General features: G+C 39.5%; 1 pseudogene; it reads right to left on the bottom strand.

The window, feature by feature from the left end:
• The window catches only part of LOC137254481 (T-complex protein 1 subunit eta-like), a 29281-nt pseudogene extending 3574 nt beyond the window's left edge, over positions 1–25707 (bottom strand).
• Positions 25708–27473: the final 1766 nt, after the last annotated feature.

The following is a 27473-nucleotide window of genomic DNA, read 5'->3' as shown; positions in this document are numbered from 1 at the left end:
AATTCTATACGTATTCCCAATCCAAATAAAGATCCCAGTGGCGCTTGGAAATAGTTTTCAGTTTGTTGAAAAGTATATCCCAGCACAATATCCTGTCCTGATTCCTTTTCAATACATACTACTTTAATCGGACCGGTTTTCTCACTGAAACAAAATGAATCTTTTTCTTTTTTAGCATTTATGTCGTAACTACCAATTTTCAAATTTTTCTTTAGCGGAAGATCTGCACTTTCTTTAAGCCTTAAATGTAACTGCTGTAGGACTTTATTGGGTTTCTTAATTATTTTTTTTAAATATTGCATGAAATTTTCAAATTTATATGCAGAAAAGTTTTCCAGGGGTCCGTATTGATTCGTGCATTCCGATAAATGTAGCAACCCATGTATATTGAAGCTAATTAAATGCTCACCATATAAAGATCCAAACAAATTGACAAATTCAATTAATATTTCTTGAGCAACAGCTCCCTCAACTTTATAGGACTTTTCACATGACAGCAGTCTTATTCCTGTGTGTAAAAGGAGGAAAAGGTAATACGAATCGTGGTCTATACAATCCTTCAAAACAAATATTCCTGAGTATAACAGGAACTGTCTGAATTCAGTCGACTTCCATTTACCGAGGTCATCTAAACTTCTGCAAGATCTACCAAACTCTGAAGGAATAAAAGTGGAGACGAAATTAATTTTTTCATTAATTTTTGTCACATTTCCTTTCTGAACAAATAATGACAACAGTTTTTTCGTTACACCCAAGTCAATAAGGTGCATTGGGTCAAGAGGGAATTGTGACACCATCCCGAAATCGTGTATTTCTAAAATATTTGGTTGTTCTCTAAAGGATAAGCTGTGATGATCTACATCAAGTCTATCTTTAAAAGAGGAATTTGTTCGCAACTCATGAACTTGTTTTGAATAACTCATTCGACGTTTATCACGTTTTCCTACTTGTACACACTTGGGGCAGCCTCTATAACCATTATGACCTTGAGTGCTAGTTACGAAAGACCAAGCAGGCGAATCACAAGTGAATAAACGTACTTTGAAGTTCTTTACGACTTGAGTTGTACCGACTTTAAGTCCCACTTCTCGCAATAAAGTCACTTCCTCGCAAAAATCCTTCATGAAGTCATTGATGTTCCATGGCTTCTCAGTCCCACAAAAACTCGCAATTATAAAAGGACTTTCTTGGGGATATCCGACTATTGCGCCTAAAATTGGCCACAAAACTTTATTGGAACTTTTATATAGTCTAAGCCCATCAATGCCTACATCTATTTCAACTTCACTATCAGACTCAAGAAAATTTAAATGCTTTTTATTAAAGTGCGTTTGTATCCCAACATAAATGAATTCACCACTTGGAATGGACTGAATGTCTACTTTTTCTTTTCCTGTTCCGAGAAGCGTTTTGGCGCAAAGAGGTAAGTCCTTAATGCCAGCGCCTGTCAAGGATTTCAACAAATCAGTCACCGTGTTCTGTGAAACGCTGTTCCTTATTGCCCACTGCTTAATCGCAACAGAGGTAGCATTTATGTTTGGAGGCGCACTTATATTAAGCTGTTCTCTTTCACTGCACAAACTAACACTTTCCCGGGTCCCCTCTGAGCACAAAGACACTACTTCAACACTTTCCGCATTTCTAACGTCGGGAATTACATCACATGCGCGTGCAAATTCCCCTATCCTAGAATATTTTTCCGCACTAACCTCAAAATTGTTTTTTTCCTTCAATAAGGCGTTTCGAAATGACCGCATTTTTATTTTGGCACTAAATACACTTTTTAAATCACTCAAATATTAAATTTATAAGTTTACTTGCCTGTTTTCTCCACTTCTGAGGTGTTTTTACCGAATTTTTTCTTCGTCCGCACAATTGACTTCAGCTAATTTTTAAAGATTTTCACAATATAAATTAGTGATGTCAATTCTTACTTAGATACGTGTAAAACAAGAGTCTTTAAAAGTAACCGGGTTTGACATCCTGGTAATGGCCATTGTAGGGTTTTCTACTTGAGTTAAATATACGTTATTTTTGTAAATTATTTTTGAATTATTTTATTTTGTATATTATTTCAAAATGAAAATTTTATAGATAGTTATTTTAAAAATTAAAAATGAATACATTTTTTGGAAGATTTGTTTACGTTTTACGTTTCCCTTTGATTCAATCAAAGTAAAAAAGCAATTGATGTTTAAACGTCATAAAATCGACCAAAAAATTGGCTTGGGTAAAAAAGTCGGTATCGAAATACACGTTTTGACCTCGGTATCAATAATACCAAAGCGGGAATTCAAAATATTGCTTCTGTCAAAATAATGTGACATGAAGTTCGTCAATTCCAACGCTAGAAAATTATTATTTTGATATAATAAACACAATTTAACTATTTTTTAAGGTTTTCAATAATAAATTGATTGAAATAAGTTAAATTTTGCAAACATTGATGACGCATTACACATTGGTTATTTTCTGGCATCGGATCAACAATAATAACAACGAAACGCTGCATCCGATACGTGCCCGAAATTTTTTTTGCGTTTTTTGAAGTTGTACCCTAAAGTAAAACATCACCTTCCATACGGTTTTTTGGCATAACCGGTTACTTTGGTTTATTATACAAAGCGAACATGGCAATGCCGTCAGCGTGACATAATTTTTTTTTGATCTGGCAAGAAAGCAAAACAAATGAGTGGGAATGCATACAATAGACAATAATGCAAAAATGATATATCCTCTTCCCTCTCTTACATTCAGCCAGAACCATGGCGGAACCATACAAGGTGGTAGCATGGTGACATAGCTACAAACATACATAAAAGTTCCACGTACTTTGTTTTTGTCAATCGATGGACTAATGTCAAAATCGTAATGCGCCGGAAGTTGATGTAGCAAATCACATTTAAAAAATACAAATCAGCGGTCACCGTGCTACCATCTGGCATAGTTCCGCCATAGCCAGAACAAACTTTTTTTTGTTGTAGAGGAGATGACAGCCGAAGATTTTGTATTTGTATATGTGAATGCGTTAGGCAGTTTTTGCTGGGGTTCATTTGCTACATATCTATATACATGTGTTTGTGCGTGATTGTCTTATCTTTGTTTAAATAGGTCGCTCAATCGCTAAAATATAGTTTCTAACAGTGGACTGTATTTACAAATCGGTTAACTACTATTATCCTGTAAATAAGAAAAAATGTTCAAGGTTGCTTGAACAGTAGACTTATGCAGAACTGCCACGGGCTGTCTTCTTATGTCCCCAGAACACCATATACATAATGAGGCGAGAATACTCCCCATCAGGGCGAAAATGAGATGCTAACCAAATAGTTCCTGTTGAGTATCCAGAAACCTGGGCATCCCAACAGACATCTGATTGATGAGCCAACACCGCCTAGGGACTTAAGGAGTCATTTTAAGGAAATACGGCACCTGAGAACTCAGTCGTATGAAGCAAAAAAAACACAGGCAGGTCCTTGGTGATCTCCACAAACTGGCGTCGGACCTTTATGCCAGGAATTTCCCGGTGAATCCAGTACTCAAAAAACTTGCGGAAGAGGAACGCATACTCCCCAGGGAAACGCGAGTCACTCTGGCTCAACTTCGTTCTGGATATTGTAACAGGTTAAACTCTTACATATCCAGAATCAACCCCGCCATAAAAAATGTATGCCCCGCTTGCAATGTGTCCCCACATGACACCACCAATTTTTTTAATTGTAATGTGGAACCAACGCCTCTAACACCCCTTTCATTATGGTCTACCCCTGTTGAAACAGCAAGTATCCTTGGACTCCCGTTAGAGGATATTGATGACAATTTTTGATCGGTCGCAGCTATTAGGTGGGGCGGAGCATTGATATAACAACAACAACAGTAGACTTATGGATAATTTAATTCCATCAAGCTTGATGGAGAGTGTCTTCATTTACTTACATGATCTAATGGTATGCAGAACGAACTTCGAGAATCACCTAAACCTACTAGAGAGAGTGACGAAGTGTTTGAAGGATGCCAGCCTTACCATAAATGTAAAAAAGAGCAACTTTTGCCAGAAAGAGATTCGATACTGCGGATACCTGATAGGTAGCGGGTGTTTAAAAGTAGACCCTGCGAAGAGAGAATCCGTTAAAAATTTTCCAATCCCCAAGTCTCCTCTGCAGGTTTATGTTCTTTGGCATGGCAAATTGGCATAGAGCGTTCATCACAAATTTTGCTGACCTAGTAGGTCCCCTAACGGATTGTCTTCGAAAATCAGCAGGACTATTTAAGCTTACCCCTGAAGCAATAGAGGCTTTCGAAAAACGTAAAGTAGCTTCTTATTTGCTCCTGTCTTGGCACAACCGGACTTCTATCAGGAATTTGTCATTCAATGCGATGCTTCCAAAATAGGTGTTGGCGGTTGTTTCAGGTCGATGAGCATCCAATAACGTTTGCTTCAAAAAAATTTAATAATGCTCAACGCAATTACACGGAATTTCTCGCTGCCATAGTCAGCGTGAAGCGCTTCCGACCCTTTATTGAAGGATTACCGTTTCGAATTATCACTGCCCACTCTAATTTCAAGTGGCTGATGACACAAAAGGACTTGAGTGGGAGGTTGGCTAAGTGGTCACTCCTGCTGCAAAGGTGCGACTTTGCAATGGAGCATCGTAAAGGCTCCCTGAATGTAGTACCTGATGCGCTTTTGCGATTTGACGTAGACGAGTTGACTTTCACTACCACTTAGTTTCTCCTGAATTTACCAGCAACGAATATATGGATTTAATTAGAACCGTAAAAGAGAACGAGGAGCTGCTCCGGATTTGGGCGTGTTTGATGGCGTTATTTTTATGAGAGTTAAGTTTCGGAAGGGGGTAGAAGGGTAAGAAGACTCGTTATGGCGTTTGTGGTTGCCGAAGGGGTTGACGGAGAAAGCCGTGAGATTGGCACATGACGCCAACTGGAGTTACCATGGTGGGTGGCAGAAAACCTTGGAACGCGTTAGGCAAAAGTACTTTTGGCCACAGCAGGCTAAGGTCGTCAGGGACTACGTGGGGCGATGTGACATTTGCAAAGCTGTCAACGAATCAACAGTCGAGACCACCTATAGGGATTACCTTTACATCCAAAAGGCCATTTCAGCGGTTATTTTGCGATTTCCTAGGGCCTTATCCGCGATCCAAACGGCGAAATCAATTCCTTTTCATAGTCTTGGACCATTTTGCAAAGTGTTTTTGGCTAAAGCCAATGTAAAGAGCCATAGCCGTTAATGTTATAAATTACTTCGCTTCACAAATTGTTCCAGCTTTAGTGGTCCCTGAGTTTAATCATAGCGACAATGGTAAATAGTTTATCTCGAAGGAAATGAAACAATTTCTAGAAAATTGTGGGGTAACGCACTTGAGAACGGGGATGTACTCTTCTCAAGCCTATGCATCTGAACGCGTTAATAGAGAAATTGTTTCTAAAATAAGAATTTTCCTGAAGGATAAACCAGACCATACCGGTTGGGATAAGCATATACCAGAGATTTTATCAGTTTTGAGAAGCAAAAGAGTAAAATCTTTGCTTTGAGTAACTTTTAACAGGGCATTAATGCCAAATACCTGCCAAAAAATATTAAGTGTCGAGTGCTTCGAAAAATAGGCAATGCATTGTGTGATCTCGAGAACCTAAATGGGAAATTGATAGGTCGCTTCCAAGCTTCCACAATAACCCAAGAAGACGTTTTTTTGCCAAATTCACAAAATTGACTTTTTTCTTAAATCTAGAAATTTGATTGTACTTCATCTGGAGGTTTCGGCGGTCGGGGACAACTCGCCCAGTATTCCCCCAAGCAACGATATTCATAGGCTGTTCACGCACGTTCTCACCGGGAACCGTGAATAACCTGGCAGTCCAAACTCGGGTTGTACTAGCCTTACGGAGTTTTCCTTTATCAAAATGTTTATATACTTATTTTTTAGCCATTCTGTGGGGGCGATAACCACTAGAAAATGCCGTACAGAGTTTTGACGAGTTCTCCATAAAAAATGTCTTTTTGTCTCAAAGCCTTTTGAACTAAGAAACAAAATTAATTTGCCATTTAAAATTGACTTTTTTTAACTGATGGACCTTCTGTTGCCCGGCTAGCTTGCGGTAAAACTTTTAGACTCTTATCTTAGGGGTGATTCATGCCCCACGTTAACATACATCGGGGGTTCCTGAAGGTGACTTCCTTCAAGTGAACCGCTTTCCTGTTCGCTTCATCGTTAGGTTTTCGAAGCGAAGCCGGTTTGTTATGGTTCACTTGTGAGATTCTCATTTTGATTTTGTATGCTCTGCTGACTGTTATTAGTTGGTTAGTTAATAGGTGAAATGGTTAGGGCAAAGAGGATAAATATAATAAGAGCCGTCACTCGTTATTTTTTAGGCATTTACTCGATGTAAACTGTGAGGTAGTCGCTACTTTTGTTTTATGAGGGACATTTTTGAATTACCTTCCATTTATCCATGCGATGTTGTCACTTTCTGCAAACGTGTTGTTTGGAAAGAGAATTAAATAATTTTTTTTTTTTGCTTTAGATAGATAGATAATTAATTGAGGATCGCACTGCGACCATTGGTCTATTGTGCCCTCATCTGCTTCACAACACCTCATCCAAGCCGACATCACTGATGAACCCTAGCAGTTCACCTGGCTTGAGGGATTTGATGTGAGAATGCTCTGGCCATGGTGAGCCCATAAACTTAGCTCTACGTCTTGAGATTGCATCACACTCCAGGAGAATATGGTCCGCCGTCTCCGCTGATCGATCACAAAATCGGCATGTGTTGTTCGATATTATACCCAGCTTTTCCATGTGGCTGTTCAGTCTACAGTTTCCTGTAGGAATAGCTGTTAGAATTCTTAGGTTATTTTTCGAGAGGCCTATAAATGCCCTGTATCGAGTTGTGCAGTAACCCCCTAACAGTAGCTTAGATTGTCTCAGGCCTGGCATATTACGCCAGTTTCTTCCCTCTTTTCCTTTTCTTCTGCTAATAGATGCCCCCTAATTTCCTGTGGGCCTACTGGCAGGAATGGCTCAGGACCAATAGGTCGTATCTTTGCTGCTACTCTGGCCAGGCTGTCCGCCTGCTCGTTTCCCTCGACTCCCCTGTGGCCAGGGACCCAGGCCAGCAGTAGTTCATTGTGTGCTCCTAGTTGATTCAGCTTTTCCACGCACACAAGGACTAGTGCTAATTTTATTTCAAATGCCGAGATGGCCTTAAGGGCGGCCTGGCTGTCACTGAGTATGGCAATTTTCTCATTGGAGTATTTCCACTGAAGGTTCAGGTCCGCGCACTGGCTTATGGCGAATACCTCCGCTTGAAAAATGCTCGGGTATGCTCCCAGGGGTATTGATATCCTGGCTCTGGATCCAACGACTCCAGATCCAATCCCCTCTGGGGTCTTCGAGCCATCGGTATACCATACTATACTGTTTAGCTGCCGAATGCTCTCAATTCTGTTTTCTTCCCACGTACCCTTGTCTCCCAGTTCTACTTTATATCTTTTCTCATATACTATCTGCCTGAGGATGTCATACCTCGGGAGTTGAGAGATTGGGATCTTCTCTTTCAATTCCTCCATGTTGCGGGACGATATGACTTTACCTTTGCCCGAGCCCTCCTTGACGATATTAAGGAGGGCTCGCTTGGCTGACTGCTCTATCGATATATGCAGCGGGGTTAGATCGAGGATAGCTTCCAGCGCTGTTGTGGGGCATGTGCGCATGGCTCCCGTGATGCACACACATGTCAGTCGCTGAAGTTTTGACAGCGCTTGCCTCGTCGTCGCCCGAGTTGTTCTCGATGCCCAGGCTATTGAGCCATATGTTACCATAGGTTTTACTATCATGGTATACATCCATCTTAGCACGTGTGGGCTGCAGCCCCATGATTTGCCTGCTAGACGTTTGCATACCATGATGGCATAGTCTTCATGGGGTCGAAGTGTTGTTTCCACAAGAGCTTGGTGTCAAAAGTGATCCCCAAGTACTTCACTGCGGTTCCATATTCTAGTTCCACGCCAACTATCGTTATTGCTCTCAGGGCTGGTAGGACCATTTTTCTGGTGAAGGGGATGATTGTTGTCTTAGATGGGTTGATGTTAAGACCCACATTGGCGCACCATTCCTTGTAATGTTCAATGCTCTTTGTACTATGTCACAGAGCGTACTCTCGAATTTACCCCTTGCAATTAAGGCGATGTCGTCAGCATATCCTTGGCATCTTATGCCATTGTCTGATAGCTTTTGCAGGAGTTCATCCACTACTAGGCTCCACAAAAGGGGTGACAGGACACCTCCCTGGGGGCACCCCCTCGTTGTAATAACCTTAACTTCGCTGCTGCCTACTTGAGCTTCAGCGATTCTTGTGCGGAGTAGATTGTCAATCCATTTCTGGATTGGCACCTGAACTCCTCTTCTCTACAGTGCTATGTTTACGCTTTCGTGAGATGTGTTGTCAAACGCACCCTCAATATCAAGGAAAGCGCAAAGCACTGTTTCCCCTGTTTCGAACGCCCTCTGTATTTCAGATGTTAACTGGTACAGCGCTGTGTCCGTGGACCTACCCGCTCTGTAGGCATGCTGGCTATAATGTAGGGGCCAGCTCTTGAGGGCGTTCGACCTGATTTCTTGGTCTATTATCTTTTCCATTGCCTTCAAGACAAAGGAGGTTAGACTTATTGGTCTGAAGGACTTTGCTTGTGAATAGTCCTTTATACCTACTTTTGGTATGAATACTACTCTTGCTCTTCTCCACATCGTGGGTATATAGCCCAGTGCCAGGCTATCTCTCATGATCCTGGCGAGATGTGGGATGATCTGTGTCCCTTGCTGCATTAGCGCCGGGTAGATGCCATCCACCCCCGGAGATTTGTATTTCTCAAAAGGTTCCACTGCCCATCTGACTCTGGCCTCACAAAAGAGGGAGTTGGCTAGTTGCCAGTCCGATTGGGTTGGTCTAACTCTGGGAAATACAGGTTCCGGTACTTGCGGGGAAGCCTCAGGAAAATGCGCTTGTAGCAAGGCCTTTGCTCGCTCTTCCGCCGTTTCGGTATAGGTACCGTCTGGGAGCTTAATTGCTAGGTTTTTCTGTCTCTGCTCTTTGGCTAGGGCCTTGTGTAGCCTTGCCGCTGCAGTCGTGCTGGAAATTCCCTCACAGAAATTTCTAAAACTTTGCCTTTTTGCTTTTCTTATCTCCTTATTGTACTTAGTTAGATTCTGGATGTATTCCTCCCAGTTGCCGGTTCTCCTTGCCTCGTTAAAGAGTTTCCTGACTTTCCTCCTTAGCAACGTCTGGTCATAAGACCACCAGGGGGTTGCCTTCTTACCCTTAATCAAGGAGACACGGCAACTGGAGTTATAGGCATCTATCATTATTTGATTTGCCCTTTCCACCCTGCTCTCTAACTCGGTACAATTGGTACCTCTGCCTTTACTCTTAAGGCTATCTATGTTAGCTTCTATAATATTTTTGTAGCTGTCCCAGTCTGTTTTCCTAGGATTTCTTCTAGGCTTGGTTTGCCCCGATACAGCGCCCAGCTCAAACCTTATGAATCTGTGGCCGAAAGGGAGGGTTCTTCTGAGACCCTCCATTTCGCGATCATATTCTCAGTTAGGTTGTTGCCGAGCGTTATATCAATGACTTCTACCCTAGCTCTCGTAACAAACGTCGGTTTACTCCCGACGTTGTATATACTTAAATCATTGCTGGCTATATATTCTAGCAAACACTCACCCCTTTGGTTGGTATCGCTGCTGCCCCATTCCGTATTGTGGGAGTTAGCATCGCTTCCTATGATTAGAGGAAGTTTCGCTCTTCTGCAGTGAGCTACCAGCTTCTGTACCGTATCTGGGGGGACCATGTTGTAGTCCCCCGTGCTGCGGCTAGCACAATGCTGGAGTCGTCCCCATTAATCCTTGCATCGATTTGCACCGCCACCAAATCTCGACTTAAAAACTCTGTAATGCAAAAAATAGTTAATATCTCTTTTAAGCATTACACATGCTCTAGGTCTTTCCTGGGAGAGATCCCAAATTACTTTACTATTACTCACATTGAGGCCCCTCACCTGTCCCTTGTATACCCAAGGTTCCTGTATGAGGGCAATGCCCAGATCATCCGAGGCAAACTCCCTCGCCAGTACAGCCGAGGCTGCAATGGCGTGATGGAGATTGATCTGGACTACCTGGATACTTATGCCGGTCATTTTGGTCCGGCCGGCCTCATCGGGTCGTCGTAATCCGACAACCCGCTCTCGCTGTCGTCCTGCTCGTTTAATGCCAGCTCCTGGAGGTTCAAGCCCTCGATGAGCTCCTGTGTGGTAGGGATTTCATTATCCCTTGGCTGTGCGATTGCGTCCCTTCCGCCTGCTGCGGTGGGAGGGTTTGTGGACTCACACGCTCGGATGGTGTTGGTGCTTGCGTCCGACATGTCCTCGTCCGACGTCTCGTGTTTGTCGACGCCCTCTGCCTCCGCCCTTCCTTCCGGCCGCTCACTGTTGCCTGGTTGCCTCCAAGGTCTCACATGGATCAAGCCGTACCTGTAATGAAGCTTGAAACCATTCCTACGAGTGAGCTGGTAAGATTCCTCGTCAATGCCCACGTCGAGACGTAGGCCCGTTTATTCCGCGCTACAGTTTATGATGCGCCACCTTTGCGTTTTGAGGCCCTCGTTTTGGTTCGCGAGGAGCCGGATCACAAATTCTTTGGGGCGTTCCGCACTCCTGGGGAGGAACATTGTCACATTATGTGTGGGCGGTATATCAACCCCGCGCCTCGTACATAATGGTGGCCCTGTCCACCCCTCTAGTGTTGGTACTACCTCTTCGAGCCACTGCGCTGTTCTCTCGTCCTCGCAGTCTACGAGGAGGAGCCCTGCTCTGAAATACACCCGCAAAAAATTAGGGCATGCCCACACCCCCTGAACACTCCCTCCATTATCTGTTCCTGGAGAATCGTCAGGTCCTCTTGACTGAGGGCATCCGCTGGGTAGTTCCTGGGCAGCACAGCCACTCGGATACCCCTGAGGGCGTCCGAGTAGCTCTGCTGCCTTGGTGCTGTCTCAGCGGGTAACCCGGTCGCCCTGGCCAAATTCTCCTGGCGCATGGTTGCTGTGTTCTGCGGAGCATGGGCCCGTTGCCTTTTTGAGCTGGGAGTTTCTTCCGGTGTGATCTGCCCGATCCTACGCTTTTCAGCGGGACCGGGTGTATGCTGGCCGGCTGCCGCTGGCTGTGCTCTGCTTTCGCCTCTATTCCTCCATTCGGCGGTCGCTAATCTCTGCTCGTTGGCTGGTTTATGCCTGTGCTCGTCTGCCCTGGCTCTTGCCTCCCTGGGCGACAGGCCCTCCTCAAGGTATCGGAGATACCATTTTATACCTGATCCACTTAGTCCCAGGCGCCATTTGTCCGTAAGCGATCCTGGTCTGCCCGGTGATGGTAGTGCAGGTTGCCTGCCTCTGTTATGCCTTCTGTTGGGCTTCCACTCTTCCAGGTTTCGTCTGGTGTCGTTCTCTTTCTGGGTCCTATCGCAGCTGCCTTATGAGCTGCTTCCAGAATCATGCTTCGACGGTGATCGCCCATGCTTACTCGGCTCTCTAGAGGGCCTGCTAGGATGGTTGTTGCCACCTTCTCTCGTATGTGTAGAGGTGCCGTCGGAGCTACGTTTGGTTGCTGTACCTCTTTCATCGGGAGGCCCGCGATGCTCTATGGTGGTACTGGGCCCACCATGGTTCGCGGGTTTATTGCTCGACGCCTGTCCCTCCTGCTCCCCTTCCTTGATTTGCCCGCGCTGCTCACCAGTGGCCGACATGCCTCTGGGGATGGCGGGTTTCGTCGCCTTTTGCTTGTTATGCTCTTCTGGCCCGCGTTGCTTTCCTTGGGTATCTGTGCTGCCCTTTGGGTTCGCGGGTTTAAGAGCCGGTTCTCTGCGCACTCCAGCGCTGGTGGGGGGAGATTCGTCATCCCTCAATGTTCTAAGAAGAGCATTGCCTCCTCTCTCGAGAGGCTCTCCAGGAATTGCCTGTAGTACTTGCGTTGCCTGCTACTGCTTTGCCCGCTGCTCTTCTTGGAGCCCGTTTTCTTTGTTTCGTTGCTGTTGTTGTTTGGTTTTTTGTTGTTGTTTTGGTTTTTGTTTTTCTTCATTATTGTCGTACGACAACATGCTTGACGTGGCAAGCGTAGTTGTCAAATTATTTATTTGGGGAACTGGGTTGGTCCGCCGCGGCAGAGCCCCTTGACGCGGTAAGGCCATGATTACTCTCCAAGGTGACCCGGTGTTGGGGAGGCGCCGTTATAATACAGCCGGTGTTGTGGACCTCCTGGCTGCAAACCAGTCTAATGGGCACGGTGACGCATGACACCCTGGATTAGGAGGTGACAGTTCCTGGTTACCGATAGTTTCGACCGCATCTGTCAGGTGAGCGCGGTTGCGCCGCTCCCGTCTGACCAATTAGTATCGAATGCGATCGGCGTAAGCCCCTGCACCGCTACAAGGTGACTGTCTTCGCATTTTGCTTTATTTACAACAAATTTTGATTTGCTTTACAACAATTTTCTAAAAAAAAAACAATGTTTTTGTGCGAGAAGATAGCTTATCTGTTATGTAAAACTATATGCCATCAATATTAATGAGGATACATAGAGAGTGCAGCAGTAAGAGAAATAAAATTAAATTAAATTAAAAGAAAAGAAATTAGTTTAGCTGTGAAATAACGTATTATAAGTAATGTTTTATTTAAATTTGTATGATTTAAATAAATACATAACTTATTACAAGTAAGGTATGATTTAAATACCATTTCCGTATATCAGTAAAAGTAAGAGGAAAATTAGCAATTACATTTTACAGCTGAATATTAAAATTATAGTTTGCAAGAAGTAGGCGTTTGACTTCAGTTTTAAAGCTTTGCAGATTTTTTGCATTTTTAACTTCATCTGGAAGTTTGTTGAATAATTTTACACCATAGTGTTTTATTGATTTTGCACATCTTTCTGTTCGAAAAAGACGTGGTTTGATATTTGTTCGAGTTCTAAGGGCATATTCTGGGGTTTGTTCTTCTTGTATGTTCAAATTATGTTTAACTAAATTATTTTTTATTTAGTAGAGCGCTATTAGCGTCTTAGAGATGCAATATTTGCGAATATCTAGCCTATTACAATATAACAGCTCACTTGATGTTCTCCGCGGTAAATTTAAAATGTTTTTAATTACTTTATTTTGTGTTCTTTGTAATTCATTTATAAGTTGCTCTGAGAACAAAGAGTTGTATAGCAGCCATAGTTGTCTTTTTGGAATTAATTTCCGATTTCTATATATCGAGAAATTCAGTGGTATTAATTTCATTTTCAGCTTGTTTATGTTCTCTCGCCAATTCAAATTTGCATCAAACCAAATGCCAAGGTATTTTAGACTCTCGACCCTCGTACTAAAACTACCATCTAGATGAATTCCCTTCAGATCGTTCATACCGGGAATATTTTTGTAGTTGTTAAATATTATAAAATGTGTTTTCGAGATATTCATTTTCAGCAAATTACGTTCAAACCATTTCGAAAGTTTCTTTATATCCGTTTGGATATTGAGTAATAGTTCTTCTAGAGTACCAGTAGCATACAAGAATGTCCCGTCATCGGCATAAAATTGCGGTTTTCCATTTAACTCGAGTTTAAATATATTGTTGATGTATATTACAAATAGAGTTGCAGCTAATTTTGATCCTTGTGGAACACCAGTTTTAATAGTTTTGGTTAGACTTTTTGTATCTTTTATTTGGACAAATTGCTTTCTATCAATTAAAAAACTTTCGAAGAGTTTAATAGCAGTGCCATTAACTCCCAACTCTCTAAGCTTTTGTATCATGATGTAAAGATTTACTGAGTCAAACGCTATGCTAAGATCAATCGCCAGCATAGCAACGTATTTTTTTCTATCTAAATTTTCATATAGAAATTCTGTACAAGTGATGCATGCGGACAAAGTACTTGAGTTTTCTGTAAATCCAAACTGATTATCGCTAATTTTGTCATTACTTTTAATGAATTCTTTCAATCTGTTCAATAAAATACTTTCAAATACTTCGTCAATTGTACTTAACTTCGTTATAGGTCTATAATTTGAACAGACGTCCTTGCTTCCACTTTTGTGAATTGGAACTACTGATCCAATTTTTAACTCCTCTGGATACTGACCACTTATAAAATATTCATTAATAAATTTTGCTAATGGACCAGACAGATCGTCTTTATATTTCTGTACCAGTCGCGCAGAGATTCCGTCAGGCCCGTTGGCCGGCTTTGGGTTAAGACTACCAATTGCTAAACGTACTTCTTCGGTATGACACTGAGATAATATAAAAGGGTGTATTATTCCATTTACCGGTTCAGGAGAGTACTCAAAACTGTCTGGCGTATTTATAATGTTTAGAAAGTAATTATTAAAAGCATCAGCTATCTCTGAAGGGTATGTAATATTGGTTTCATTATATTCTATCTGCGTGATATCTGAGAACGAGGTATTATTCTGTCCATAAACAAGCTGATTTAAGATCTTCCACGTTTTAGTGCTAGATACAATATTTTCTTCTATTTGCCTTCCATAGAACTCTTTTCGTGCATTGTTCATTTTGTTGCGCGTTTGGGTCTTGAAAATCCTAAATTGGTTTGCGAAATACAAGTTATTGATGTATTTCCTCTTTAATTTGTAAAATTTGTTTCTCTCTTTGATTAGAGATAATATTTCGTTATTCATCCACGGCTTCTTAACAACTTTATTTGTGTTTTTAATATTTTTTGTGCATTTTTCAATACTACTACATAGCTGTATATGAAATCCCGAAAAGGTAGATTGGGTTATTATATTATTTATATGTTTATTTTGTTCAAAGAGGTAGTAATCAAAAACTTTTATTTCGGTTTCCTGATTTTCAATGTTTTTTATATTGTTATTTACAGTCAAAACTAGGAGTCTATGATCAGATATCACATTATCATCTAACGACAAAGTATATCTGTAATCAACTAAATCAGATTGTTTATGGTTAATTATCAAAAATTAAAAATATTTTCAGTCATCAAAAATATCTTATTTGGTGGCTAACCAAATATTTAAATATTTATTTTTTATAAATATTATTTTATTTATTTTTGAGTCTAAATATTTTCCAACTAATTAGAATTTTCTTTTTTGAAGTTATTCAAAAATTTTAAGTTAACACGAAAACTCAATTAAAAATTATTTTAAAAATTAAAGTAAAGAATACAAAGTAGTTAACACTATAGTGCTGTACTGTTCTTACATTCACGTTATGGCAGTAATTTTTTAAGTTATATACCTGTAACTTTACGAGTATTTTTACAGTGTTTTTACTTTAATATGACCGCCTTTTCACTAGTATTATGACCGTTTTTTACTTGGATTATACTGCTATATAAATAAAACATTTCTTTAATTCAAATCCATTAACAATTCAACATTTATTCAACATTTTTATAATATACTAGCTTTACCGGCGTACGTTGTAACGCCTGAGATCGAATGAATGTTGCGTTATTTTTCTGTTTTGTTTGTTCATAATTTAATTTATTGATCTGCAAATTGAATTGAATTTTGTTCGCATATTGGTGAAATTTTCATTTAAAATATTTTATTATTAGGGGGACTCATGATAGCATATAAACTTATAAGGTGTAAAATTATATCCATTTACACACGCGGTTATATGAACGCACCTAGTAATACTCTTGATAAACTTGATTGTTTTTCAGCTGTATTATTTCCAAAAAATTTTGTTTGATTGTTATACAATTTAAAAAATACCAAGATTAAGTGAAAAATCAAAACTAAAACGCCTTTACTTGCTGATGTTGGATATTTTTGATGAAAATGCCGTCTGTAATGTCTGCAAGGTTGCATTCCTTTGAGTTTACCGCGTTTACACAATGAAATGTGCGCGTAAATTTATACAAATTGTGTAAATGATTTTTCATACAAAATTTGACAGCTCGTGCGTAAACTAGATAAATTTATACGTTTACACACTTTATAAGGCATTTATACGGTTACATGAGTCCCCCTATTGTAACTTATTGTAATGCGTATGAGTACACAATATTTTTGGTTTTTTTGTTCGGTGCAAAGATAAACAATTTTTTTTTCGTTCGAACTCTAGATCAAGCAACATATACATACATAGCGGGCCATGGGAAAAGCACGGACCCTCTAAATTTAATCCTGCAACCGTCCTTGTGCTTTGTTGATTGCAACTGCAAAATCAAGGCGTACAGTAAACTGTAAGGGCTTAAAATTGGATGGCAGAACTGTAGGAATCATTGGGATCCGTGGTATGAGCACACCTTCACCTTAGGTTTTACCGCGCATTCCATTGCACAATTTTTGTGGGTTTAAATTCCGAAGAAGCATGATTTGTGAGCCAATTTTCAAAGTTGTTATATGCGCAGGCATTCCAGGTGGTTTTAAAGAGTTTAAAAATTCAGTTGGATAATTCACAATTTTATCTTCATCTGTAACTTTGTCGATCGATTTATATTTCGTCACTTCACCAGGAATTTGGTTGTGAATGCGATCATTGATTTTATTAACATTATCATTTTTTGAAGTTAAGATTGCTCGTTCGAATAGCCAAACAAAAAATTTATTTAATATTCTTAATTCTGAAATATGACAAACCTTCGTCTTGATCGAAGCAACCTATAGCCAAAATTTGGTGATGGTTGAAGTGTGGGAAATACGTTTCCATTGGGAACACACACACATAATTTTTTATTTTTATAAAAGATGTATATAGACTGAAGCTAACAAATTTTTTTATCGACGGCAGATTACTAAACGTCCAATAGGAATAACAGCCAAACTCAACAATGCAGTCAAACTTTAGGTGTTAAAATAACCTAAGTTTGTACTGCAGCCAAAGTTATAAAAAATCCCATTTGTTGGGAAGGTGCCACGCCCCTTTTTTCCCCATTCCACATTTTACTGGAGGTGTTAGGACTTAACGTCATATAGCTCCTTATCAATTTTCATTATCCTACCATTACTACATCCAGAGATATGCAGTATAATATATTCCATTTGTATGGGAGGTGTCACGCCCCCTTTCCTGCAACTCCACATTTTCTTGGTGGTGTTAGGGATTGACCTCATATAACTCCTTACTGAATTTCAATGTTCTGGCATGCATACCTTCAAAGTTATGCACTACCAAAGATTCCATTTGTATGGGAGGTGCCACGCCCCTTTTATATATCGAAATAATTTTTAGCCTAAAATCTTCCCGTTGATCGAAGGAACCTATAACCAAAATTTGGTGATTATTGAAGTATGGGAAATGTGTTTCCATAGCGAACACACACACACACAGAATTTGATTTTTATATATATATGGCTAAACCGATTTGGGATTTCAAAATCAACTAACCATCATCTCTCCTTCCTGTATCTTTCCTAAAAATGTCATAGCAATCTTTCTATCCGTTCTCGAGTTATGGAGTGACAATCAAAATGTACACTTCTTTTTATATATATAGATTAGATTATTTATAATAATTATAAATTATTAACTATAAGTCTTAAGGAAGGAATAGTCTTGTTGGTGAGTCCTAAATACAAATTTTATTGTATGCGATTGTATGCATACAAAGTTAAGGGAAACTTAAATAAATTAATTAATGATATAGAAAACAAAAGAGAAGAGCTAACAGAACTATTCGTTGCAGTAAACCATCAAATCGCGAGTAGGCAATTCACAATTTGAGTAGGTTGACTTGTAATTCGCCAATTTTAATACCATACCTTTTTTATTTTAGTTCAGAAAGCTGCAATTGAGGTTCGAAAGTTACAATTGAAGTTCAAAAATTTCAATTCAAGTTCAGAAAATTTAAATTCAGCCTCAGAATTTCTATTTGTAGTTCAGAAAATTAAAATTGAAGTTCAGAATTTCTGTTTGTAGTTCAGAAAATTATAATTGAACTTAAATTGTAATTTTCTGAGCTTCAGTTGTAATTTGCTGAACTGCAGTTGAAATTCCTGAGCTTCAATTATAATTTACTGAACTTCTATTGAAAATTGTGAACTTCAATTGTAATTTTTTGAACTTCAATTGAAATTCCCGAGCTTTCAGAACTTCAATTGCAACTTTCAAAATTTTTTTACATAAAATTAAAATTTTTTCTGACAGTTAAAGTGGTGAATTGCCTACCAGAGGTTTGAAACCACTTGCATTCGTGTTGGCGCTTCTCTACATCATTAATATAACAATATCTTTTTAATAATTTCATTAATAGACAAATATAATTTTTTTTCCTTTACGTTTTAGAACTGTGTACAAAAATATGTAATTTTACAATTTTGCAACCTAAACCAAAAAGTATTGCAACTCATAATCAGAGAAGCTTTGTGTTGAATGTTGATTTATACCACGAAAATAACAAAATTGGTAACAAAACCAGGCTAAACGATAACGTTAACTACCAAAAAAACATAAGTTATTTTACGATGCTTTCATCGATTTACACTTAAATACCGATTTAATTTTTACGGGTTGTCTCCTTATGTCCCCAGGACACCATCTACATAATGAGGCGAGAATACTCCCAATAAGTGAAAGAAATGAATTGCTAACCGAACAGTTTCTGTTGAATACCCAGGAACCTGGGCATCCCAACAGACATCTGATTGATGAGCCAACACCGCCCAGGGTCTTAAGGAGTCACCCCCGTAAGCAATTTAAGGAAATACGGCACCTGGGAACACAGCCGTATGAATCCAAAAAACATAAGCAGGTCCTTGGTGGACTCCATAAACAGGCGTCGGACCGCTATGTCAGGAATTGCCCGTGAATTCAGTACTCAAAGAACAATATCCTAAAATTGCAGAACAGGAACGCACGCTCCCTAGGGAAACGCGAGTCACTCTAGTCCAACTTAGATCTGGATACTGTAAGAGGTTAAATTCTTACCTATCCAGAATCAACCCCGACATACAAAATGTCCCTGTTTGCAATGTGTCCCCACATGACACCAACCATCTCTTCAATTGTAATGTGGAACCAACCCCTCTAACACCCCTCTCTTTATGGTCCACCCCTGTTGAAATAGCAAGTTTCCTCGGACTCCCGTTGGAGGACATTGATGACAATTTGTGATTGGTCAGACCTATTGGATGGGGCGAAGCACTACTACAACAACAACATCAGAAGGCACTCGAAGACGATGCCTCAAAACTAACAACCAAAGACAATAACTATCATTTCACTGACACAAATTTTATAGTTTTTTCTTCCGTAGTTGGACACAATCTTTTCATAATATTACTTAACAATTTAAGATTAGAAATTTTTTTCAAGTTGTATTTTGACTTACCAGCAACAATAGAATCATGTTTAATTGTACGCTGCACAATCATTGTACCATCATGTAACGAAGCTAAGTTTCTTCCAAAAATTATTTGGCACTGCCACGTAAAATCAATGTACATGTTCTAGCATTAACGCCACCTTTAAATAATTATAATCTATAAAAATAAAATTAATGTCAAACCCACTATCAAACCTTGGAAAATGTTGAAATGTTCACCACCAACTTGACGTTCTTCAAAGTAATCACATTGACCCAAAACACTTGAATTAATATCATTAGCTGGAGTCATAAAAGCACCACCACAAGCTTTCATTGTACGTTTCAAATCTTCTTCTGGTACACTAACAGAATATTTCACGATCTACAAAATACTGTGTACCAACATCACCAATTGGTAGTTTGGATAACACAACATTGACGTCGTATTTGGCTAGTTTATGGTACAGAATACACCATTCAGCATCAACAATTTTCTGATACTGTTTTCACACAGACGATTTATTGAATAATAAAGGCAGTTTTCTACATTAAGACGCTTATTGAGCTCAATCTTCCCTACAAAATTCGAATCTATAATTATTTCATTAGTAGCTAATCGAATGCCTATGAAGTCAAAAGCACAATGCAACTCTGTTGGCAGCGTTCCGCTTCTTAGTTTTTGGTGTGTTCAGTGCTTAAAAATGTCATTTGTCAAAGTAAATGTCATTGTCTGCATAACGGAACGATACAAGGTAGCCGCATCGAACAGCTGATTATAACCTTTTTTATTTGATTTGATATATCAACTACCGGCGTAGTACGATTTTGACATTTGTCCATCGAATTTACAAGTACATGGAATTTTTTTGTTTGTAGGTATGTCACCATGCTGCAACATTGTATCGTTCCGCCATGATTGTCTGTCATATAGCATTGTCATTTTATTCGCTTGACATTTCATCCTTCATACTAATCGAGCAGTTACTTCTGTGTGAAAGCAAAAAATTTACGATTTCATTAGAAGGTGAAATTAGATCATTAAGTTTCTGTGTGAGAACAGTATGATACTCTTGAACATTCACCCTTATTGTCATTATCGTCGTCGTCACTGAACGTCGACAACTCACGATGACGTATTTAATTCGGTATTGCCATCGTCGTTTTCAATAACTATTGACGACTATCGACACATGTTTGGTATAGGCTAAACAAATTTGCTGTCGCCGTCGCCCTCACACGACGCCATTTTTGTCGAAGCTCTTTTTACTGACGACAGAAGGAAAATTTGTAAGTAAAACATTTCTTTTTTAATTAATTAAATATATAAACATGTAATATGTATTGTTTTTTTAGATATTCAAAATAAAACAACAAGTGCGCAACAATTCGAGGTTCTGTAGCTGAACTAGACAAAATCGGAGTTATTTCTGATTTTTTTATACTCAGCTGAGCAAAGCTCACAGAGTATATTAGCTTCGTTCGCATAATGGTAATCCGTAACGGCATAAACTAATAGAGATAGATATAGATTTCTATATATATCAAAATGATCTGGGCGAAAAAAGAAATTCATTTAGCCATGTCCGTCCGTCCGTCCGTAAACACGAAAACTTGAGTAAATTTTGAGGTATCTTAATGAAATTTGGTATGTGAATTTGGCACTCATTTCAAATCGCTATTTAAAATGAACGAAATCGGACTATAACCACGCCCACTTTTTTTACTCCTATTACCATATGTGTACTAAATAAAAATTTGCAAAATTGGATAACGAACACGCCCACTTTAAAAAAAATTTTTTAAATCAAATTTTAACAAAAAATTCAATATCTTTACAGTATATAAGTAAATTATGTCAGCATTCAACTCCAGTAATGATATGGTGCAACAAAATACAAAAACAATTTTCAAAATGGGCGCGGCTCCACCCCTTTTCATTTAATTTGTCTGGGATACTTTTAATGCCATAAGTCGAACAAAAATTTATCAATCCTTTTGAAATTTGGTAGGGGCTTAGATTCTGGGACGATAACTGTGTTCTGTGAAAAAGGGCGAAATCGGCTGAAGCCACGCCCAGTTTTTATACACAGTCGACCGTCTGCACTTCCGCTCGGCCGTTAACACGATAACTTGAGCAAAAATCGATATATCTTTACTAAACTTAGTTCACGTACTTATCTGAACTCACTTTGTATTGGTATAAAAAATGGCCGAAATCCGACTATGACCACGCTCACCTTTTCGATATCGAAAATTACGAAAAATTAACAAAATGTCATAATTCTATACCAAATACGGAAAAAGGGATGAAACATGGTAATTGGATTGGTTTATTGACGCAAAATATAACTTTAGAAAAAAACTTTGTAAAATAGGTGTGACACCTACCATATAAAGTAGAAGAAAATGAAAAATTTCTGCAGGGCGAAATCAAAAGCCCTTGGAATCTTTGCCGGAATACTGTTCGTGGTATTACATATATAAATAAAATAGCGGTACTCGACAGATGATGTTCTGGGTCACCCTGGTGCACATTTTGGTTGATATCTAGAAAATACTTTCACATATACAACTACATACCACCACTCCCTTTTAAAACCCTCATTAATACCTTTAATTTGATACACATATCGTACAAACATATTATAGATTCACCCTTGGTCCACCCTTATGGCAATATCTCGAGAAGGCATCCACCTATAGAACTTAGGCTACTCCCTTTTAAAATACTCATTATCACCTTTCGTTTGATACCCATATCGTAAAAACAAATTCTAGAGTCACCCCTGGTCCACCTTTATGGCGATATCTCGAAAAGGCGTCCACCTATAGAACTATGGCCAACTCGCTCTGAAAATACTCTTTAATACCTTCCATTTTATACACATATCGTACAAACAAATTCTAGAGTCACTCCTAGTGCACCTTTATGGTGATATCTCGAAAAGGCGTCCACCTATAGAACTAATGTCCATGCCCTTTTAAAATACTCATTAACACCTTTCATTTGATACCCATGTCGTACAAACAATTTCTAGAGTCACCCCCGGCCACCTTTATGGCGATATCTCGAAAAGGCGTCCACCTATAGAACTATGGCCCACTCCCTCTTAAAATACTTTTTAATACCTTCCATTTGATACACATGTCATATAAACACATTCCAGGGTTACTCTAGGTTCATTTTCCTACATGGTGATTTTCCATTATTTTGTCTCCATAGCTCTCAGCTGAGTATGTAATGTTCGGTTACACCAGAACTTAGCCTTCCTTACTTGTTTTCTATTGAGTCTAAGCTCCTCTTTATTATTTTCGTCACTAGATCGGTGGTAGTTGTATATGTGAAGGCGTTTTCGAGATATCGACCAAAATGTGGACCAGGGTGACCCAGAACATCATCTGTTGGGTATCGCTAATTTATTTATATATGTAATACCACGAACAGTATCCCTGCCAAGATTCCAAGGGCTTTTGATTTCGCCTTACAGAACTTTTTCATTTTCTTCTACTTAATTTGGTAGGTGTCGCACCCATTTTACAAAGTTTTTGGTAAAGTTATTTTTTGCGTCAATAAACCAATCAAATTACCATGTTTCATCCCGTTTTCGTATTTGGTGTAGAATTATGGCATTTTATTCATTTATAGTAATATTCGATTTCGAAAAAGTGGGCGCGGTTATAGTCGTATTTCGTCCATTTTTTGTACCAAGATAAAGTGAGCTCAGATAAGTACGTGGACTAAATTTAGTAAAGATATATCGGTTTTTGCTCAAGTTATCCTGTTAACGGCCGAGGGGAAGGACAGATGGACGACTTTGTATAAAAACTGGGCATGGCTTCAACCGATTTCGCCCATTTTCACAGAAAATAGTTACCGTCATAGAATCTATGCCGCTACCAAATTTCAGAGGGATTGGTAAATTTTTGTTCGACTTATGGCATTAAAAGTATTCTAGACAAATTAAATGAAAAAGGGCGGCACATTTTTTTTTTAAGTGGGCGTGGTCATTCTCCGATTTTGCTAATTTTTATTATGCATACATATAGCAATAGGGGTAATGTTCCTGTCAAATTTCATCATGATATCTTCAACGACTGCCAAATTACAGCTTGTAAAACTTCTAAATTACTTTCTTTTAAAAGTGGGCGGTGCCACGCCCATTGTCCAAAACTTTACTAATTTTCTATTCTACGCTATTAGTTCAACTCACCTACCAAGTTTCATCTCTTTATCCATCTTTGGTAATGAATTATCGCACTTTTTGGATTTTTCGAAATTTTCCATATCGAAAAAGTGGGCGTGGTTATAGTCCGATATCGTTCATTTTAAATAGCAATCTGAGATGAGTGCCCAGGAACCTACATATCAAATTTCATCAAGATATCTCAAAATTTACTCAAGTTATCGTGTTAACGGACAGACGAACGGACGGACGGACGGACGGACATGGCTCAATAAAATTTTTTTTCGATACTGATGATTTTGATATATGGAAGTCTATTTCTATCTCGATTCCTTTATACCTGTACAACCAACCGTTATGCAATCAAAGTTAATATACTCTGTGAGCTCTGGTCAACTGAGTATAAAAAATTGAACAGCTGATCCAGAAATTGCAGAGATGGTATATTTTCCTTTCGTTTTATCGATAAATTGTCGTCGTCGTCTCAACAAGCTTAAGCGCCAAATACACGACACGAACATTCCCGTTATGTCATGTTTCTGCGACCTTTTCTGTCGTGTATGGCGAAATAGCTCATAATCGTAGTAATTTCTGAACAGAACAGACGTGCGCGGAAAAGTAAAATGGACAATAAAAAATTTCTGAGTGAATTTATTGAAATGTATAAATCTTTGCCATCATAGTGGCAAGTAAAAAGCAAAGATTATTGTAATAGAATTAAAAAGAATAATGATTATGCGACTTTAATCGAAAAATTAAAAGAAGTAGATCCTGATGCCACAAAGGATACAGTTATAAAAAAAATAAGTAGTTTGCGGGCGCAATACAATAAAATGTTGCCTTGCTCATACGAACGTAATTTTTAAAATCATTTTGTGACGTGAATTCCAGTTCTTCAATAAGCTCACCTTGTCCAAGAACTGCTCGTTTTTTAAACCATTCTTTGCACCAAATTCTTTTTTTGCGATCTTCTCTCTTTTTTTTTACGCTTAATTGCCACAGCGAGCAATATTGCTGCAGCACAATTGTTGTCCGTATTCATCGCTGTCTGAAAGAGAACTAATGTTCGGCCAAAAGTTCGTATGGTGTATGGCCAAAGCTGCGAACAAGATTGCGGAATGTTCGCGGAAATGTTCGTGTCGTGTATTTGGCGCTTTAGCCAATACCGATTTGGTGTCGAAGTGACGACGACGTCGATGCGATGTGACGTCGACTGAAAAAGAACGACGATAATGACAATAAGGGTGATTATCAATACGTACTTCAGCATTGTCACGCTCAGCCTTGAATTCTAATTCTATATTTAAAATTGCGATTTTATATTTTTTGTATGACGTTGGATCCACCAAAGAAAAGTACAGCGTCCACACCCATTTTAGAAAAGAAATCTTTTTGTTGATGAATAAGTTTGGAGGACATTGCTGTGGCAGCGCATTTTTCCAATAAAGCACGTTGTTGTTCCTTTGATTGGCGCTTCGACATATTCAGCCATGTCATATTTTGGTCATGCATAATTGTAATGCTTTGCGTATAGCTTTTATGATGATACGTGAATGCACGCCTTCCTCAACATATGGCTTAACTTGTTTGAAGATTTCACATGCTTAAAGTACTACTGAAGTGGTGCCATCGCCGACCTGATAAGAGAAACATTTTTATTCTACACATTCTAATATAACAAACAACTTACCTCAGCATTTTGAGATTTGGCGAAGTCGACTAGAGTTTTACGGCTGGATGCACAATATACAATAGTTTCATAATAGTTGCCCCATCATTTGAAATTGTGGCCCTACCACTGGAATCAACAATATGTTTGTCCATACTGTGTGAACCCAATGTAGTGCGTACAGCGTCCACAATTGAATGCGAGGCATTGATGTTGGATATGAGTTGAGGTTCTACCTTGAGAGCTATCGGTACCCAAATATTTTTTACACAAAAACTCATGTACCCAATACAAGTTCAGGACGTTCATATTTATCGACACGCTGTCCGGTGTGGCCCAAATGTTGGAAATATTCAGTTGGCACTAATGAGAAAAAATATGGATTAATGAACACAAGTAAAAGTGAGAAAGTTTTTTACCATCTGTTGTTACTTTACACATTAGACATTGGAAACGACGACCAGCATCTACAAATTGCATATTAGCCTTGCAACGACTACATCTAATTGGACCCATTTCACCCAAAATTTACAATGGGTGGGTCATATTCACCCTCAACCGTTCGTGCCATTGGTGAGATGGTAAGTGTAAAGGACAAAGCTGTTGTTTTTAATAAATCAGCTGCTGCAGGTATGCAATAAAAAAGGCCTGCAAACGAGAAAGATCAATGTAATTGCCAAACAAAAAATTAATTTCGAATATCAATACCTAACGTAACGTGGCGAGGAGTTACCCTGATATTGTACCACATATTTTGTGGTCACCAATGGTGGTAATAAACCCTGTTCATTAGTAATAAAAGCACCACTAGCGCTATTTTCATTTTCAACGATAACGCTTATCGGATTAGGCATCTGATCGGGATCTTAACGGCGTTGGGCTACTGTTACGGCTGTTGATATATACCAGTACCAGGTGCAGGTGGTTGCTAAAGAAAATAATAAAAAAATAATCATCAGTAATATTTGAAATATATTAGTTGTATTAGCATACATTATAACCATGACGTCTGGGTATTGGGGTTTGACCCGGCATGGGTGGCTGGCTGGGCATTGGCGCCTGTGCAGGTTGTGTTGGTAGCATCATTTGACCCATGTAACCACCTGGTGCACTTGGTTGTTGTAGAGGATAGCCTGGATGTTGAGGTTGTGGAGGGCAACCAAGTGGACCAGGTTGTGGTGGATAGCCCGACTGTTGTGGCATTGGCAGATAGGTTGTTGCTGCTGCTGTCGTGGCATTGCATAAAAAATGGCTTTCCCTTTGAACTCCGGAAATAGCTTTCACAACAGTGGACTTACCGTGTCCAATCTTGCCAATATTGATTGTTGCCTGACGCGAAATTACCTCTGGCGATAATGGGGACAAATATTTGATATCCTGTAAATAATAGTTTTTTATTAATTCAAATTATATTAAAGCAAATCATATAATATAACAGATTAGGTTAGGTTAGGTTGCAAGGGCTGAGCTGGACACTATGGTAACAGCCCACTACTTAGGCCACCAGTGGGCCCATTGTAATACCCTATACGGTCCCAAAGAGGACCCCTAACCTGCCTAAAGCGGGTCAAACCACCTCGTGGAAATTACAAATTTTGCTAGAGCCTTTACTTCATAGCAAGAGACCTCAGCGAGGTCATGTAGAAAAGGTTTAACAAGGATAGCCATTCTACGCCTACTAAGCGCTGGACAGTGACAGAGAAGGTGCTGGACGCTCTCTTCCTCTTCTGTAGATCTGCAGCTGCGACAATAGTCGAAGGTCGTTACCCCCATTCAAGCACCATACGTGCCTATTAAGCAATGCCCTGTTAGAACCCTTATCAGGGACGATAGAACTGATTTGTTTAAAATCAGAAGCGCTTCTGTGCGCCCCTTGTCATATGAGGGCCAGGTTTGCCTGGATGTCTCACACGATGATATGTCTGACCATAGTCCATTTGCGATTCTTATAGTGCTTGTGTCCACACGAAGCCTGAAAGTGGCCATGGGTATGCCTACCGAATCATTTCCCTGAAGCATATGGTCGGTGGTGCCTCTTCTGGCCAGCTCGTCTGCTCTGCAATTGCCTTCAATATCCCTGTGCCCAGTTACCCATATAAGGCTGATACTGAAGTGCTGAGCCATCTCGTTAAGAGATCTGCGGCATTCAGTGACCGAATTTGCGTTGTCGACGAATGAGTCCAGGGCCTTTAATGCGGCCTGGCTGTCCGAGAAAATAAACACCCGTTTACCATCCTTAGGCATAGACCCTAGATGGTTC

Source organism: Eurosta solidaginis, chromosome 5 (genome assembly GCF_040869045.1).
Source record: "Eurosta solidaginis isolate ZX-2024a chromosome 5, ASM4086904v1, whole genome shotgun sequence".
In the NCBI taxonomy this organism is placed as follows: Eukaryota; Metazoa; Arthropoda; class Insecta; order Diptera; family Tephritidae; genus Eurosta; species Eurosta solidaginis.
This window is presented reverse-complemented; position numbering and strand designations above follow the sequence as displayed.